Source organism: Melanerpes formicivorus, unplaced genomic scaffold (genome assembly GCF_026170545.1).
Source record: "Melanerpes formicivorus ecotype bairdi unplaced genomic scaffold, bMelFor1.0.p_v2 SCAF_120, whole genome shotgun sequence".
NCBI classification, from domain to species: Eukaryota; Metazoa; Chordata; class Aves; order Piciformes; family Picidae; genus Melanerpes; species Melanerpes formicivorus.
The window spans coordinates 608,187-611,475 of NW_027142472.1; the positions used below are offsets into that span (position 1 = coordinate 608,187).

General features: G+C 37.6%; 1 long non-coding RNA gene across 1 annotated transcript; it reads left to right on the plus strand.

Moving 5' to 3' along the window:
• Positions 1–974: 974 nt before the first annotated feature.
• LOC137456276 (uncharacterized) lies at positions 975–2,954 on the plus strand. The gene is made up of 3 exons (XR_010991008.1): positions 975–1,163; positions 1,644–1,826; positions 2,885–2,954. It is a non-coding gene; the product is annotated as an uncharacterized lncRNA (long non-coding RNA).
• The last annotated feature ends 335 nt before the right edge of the window (positions 2,955–3,289 follow it).

Consider the following 3,289-nt stretch of genomic DNA (forward strand, 5'->3'; position numbering starts at 1 on the left):
TGTCCACATTGAGTATTTCATTGCCTCTGTGTTGTGAGGCCTCTGTTAATCCTATCCCCCTTGTGAATGTGCAAGTGAAAGCATAAGAAAGCATATAAATCAATGAAGCTAACAAATAAACAGCATGTAGCTGATGCATGAGCTGTCAGTTAGAAAATACAGTGTGTAGGTCATATTGATGGCTTCTAGTGAAGAACCATACTGAATATTGACAACAGAAGTCTGTGTGCTGAACATCTAATTTGGCTTATGTTTACATGGAACTATATCATGTTAACAGCATAGAGAAAAATGCAGTCCAGCTTTGTGATGAAAAACCTATGAAGTGTTACAACAGTAATGGAGTTGTTAATATGTTGAGGAAACGTTTTAGATGTTCAGGCTATATGAGCCTTTTGTTTCTGTTCTATATAGGAAGGACTGAATTACAGAGGGTTATTTCTTCTTAGGAATCCTCAGTTCATTTACTAATTCTATTTTAAGTTCTAGCTTTCCTTAGATGGCAGACACTAAAAAAATGTAAACTTTACTATTTACAGAGCATGGGAAAAGCAGAAAGCCAGAGCAAAAGGATCCAAACCATCCTGATTACTACTTGATGATTGAATTTCTTCTAGCAGACACTTAAAACCCTTGTCCAAATAATACCCACAACTCTGCCACGTTGAAGAGGTGCTGATAGGTTGTGAATTACCATAGCCTTCCTTTTTGAACCAAATAACTTTATGTTACATTTTAGTTCTGCAAGGTCAGTGTTATGGTATTTTTTTAAAGGGATCTTCAGGAAATAATCATATTAATCCAAGGTCTCAGAATAGCTGATTATTTCAGTTAAGGCTACTGTGGATGAATTTTCCAGGCACCTGGATCCTTACTCTAGGTGCAGTGCTTTTGTTTTGGTGTAATTTCTGTGGTGGTTCTGACGCATTCTGAAATACTGATGTGATGCACTGTTTTCTGGATTGCAGGTCAAATTTTATCAAGTTACAGACAAATACTACACTGAATTTTTTGTCTTGTCTTCATCTCAAACTGCTCTGTTCATCTATAAAGAAATACTCTATGTACAGATTAGTAGCTACTTCAAATTCGGATCAGATTGGAAGGCAAGTGAGTTCTGTCTAAAAGAGAGGAAAAGCAATTGAGCCTTTTGAATTTGAAAGGTAAGTATAGTTCAGTAGTATTGTAAACAGAGCAAACACCTATTCGATGCATTTTCATGGCTGATACATTTGTAGTGACCTTAGTGCAGGAAATCAATGGAAGTCATATTACTGAGCTTTCCACTTTTTCTGGCAAGATAATTGCCATGTGATTTTAGAAGAACCCAGTGAACATAAACCTCCTCTCTAGCAACTCAAGTCTTTATTCAAATAACAGCAAGAATAAAAATAGCAATGGAGCCACATCACTTACCCTGTACATAGGGTTTTGAAAGGCTTTTGGCAAAGCACTTCAGCTATAACATGGGAAAATGTTTGTTTGTGTTGCAGGTTGTCATCTAAATCATGCTTTGCCAGGCAAAGCAAGATTTGTGTAGAAGCACTTGCTGGTAGGATAAACAACAAAAGTCTTAAATAACTTGCTTAAATGCTACTAAATCTATTTTGTGCCTTCTGTACTTGTGCTGATCTTTTCTACAGAGTGTGGCAATTTCTAATCCACTGGTGCAGACCATTTCTGTCTGGGTGTATGAGGTCTTCATTTGCCTATTGTTACAGTTCATCAGGGACTGCGAAATCTGGAGCACAAATATGAGACAATGTAAGGAGGCTGCATTCTGTAGCTTTGAGACAGGAAGATTCATAATAAAAATAAAAGTTAAGGTATGATTCAGTCTTCTGTTTTAATAAAAAACTAATTCTAGTAGCATCTCTTTGAGCTTTGTTTCTCTTGCAAATTATGACTTCAGGACCTTGTGCTTTTGGAGATACCCCACAATATTATATACTATGTCTGTAATCAGATGTGGTGGTTTGGCCCTGGCTGGGGGCAAGATGCCCACCAAAGCTGCTCTATCACTCACCTTCTTGGATAGGGGAGAGTGAAAATAGGCTGAAAGGCCCATGAGTGAACAGAAGAATTCATTACTTAATGATACCCAATATTCCATCCACTTGAACTTGATCCTCTCATTAGTAAAGGAAGAACAAAGATACTTCTCATTCTAGAGGATCTCGAAACTTTTTTCCAGGGCAATTATTGCCTAATTCTAAGGGGCTGGCAGTGTTCCTCCAATTTCTTAACTGTTTCCTCTTTCTTCTCCTGACGTTAGGTGGAGTAACAATCACAGAAGTCTCCTTCAGAATTAATATCTTTTTACAGAGTTTCCTCTGTAGTTTAACATTGTGCTAGATAGGTTGTTATTCTAAAACACTATCTACTTTTCTAACCTGCAACCTGCAGTGTTTACATCTCTAAGCCATCATATGAATGGTGTCTGCAAACAGATTTTTAGTCAGTTTAAACAAAACTTAACATTAAGCCTCAACCTAACCAACCAAAAAACTAGAGCTCTTCTTACTGTTTGAAATACTGGATCTCAGAGCAAAGTAACTTGCAGTCGATTACAGCTGTTTAAACATCCAGTCTTATATCCACAATGTCCTGGAGGTGGCAGCAAAGTACACGCAAGGAAATAAAACGAATGCTAACACGTAAACAGGCAAGAGATTGATGATGCTATGCAGTACTGGTGATGACTCTGACTAAATGCATCAGCCTCTTCCAGCTTAAAATGACAGTGCAGGTAAATAAAGGGATGATGTATTTATCTATTGCTTTTAATTCTATTTGGTTTCATCCAAATGTGCTGAATTCCTCCTTTTACATCTTTACTTATAGCAGAAGGTGAAGTTTGCTTTTTTCCCCCCTTTCTTTTCAGGTATCGCTACAAGCAACGAAGGCACAAGGCCCCTTGATTAAATTTTTCCAGTTTCGTGCACCAATCCAACACAGCTCAAAACCTGTCTCCCCTCATCTGCCTGTATTTTTGAAATAGCTTTTCTGAATCTGGAAATGTATGCATTGCACTCCCTCTTGGTTTTCATGTCTTCAGCATTCATAATGGTATGATTAACTGGCAAGGTGATTCATACTTGAATAATAGATTGCAAAGGACATCATATTAGACATCCTAAGAGCCCTCTTTACTCCAAAGTATACATACAATAATGCCACAGAGACATGAGTTATGGCTGCTGCACCTTGAATAACAAGAACAGTGAGTGCTGGCAGAAACGTTATTAAAAGGAAAGAGAGAAAACTCTTGGCTGCCAAATTGCAACTG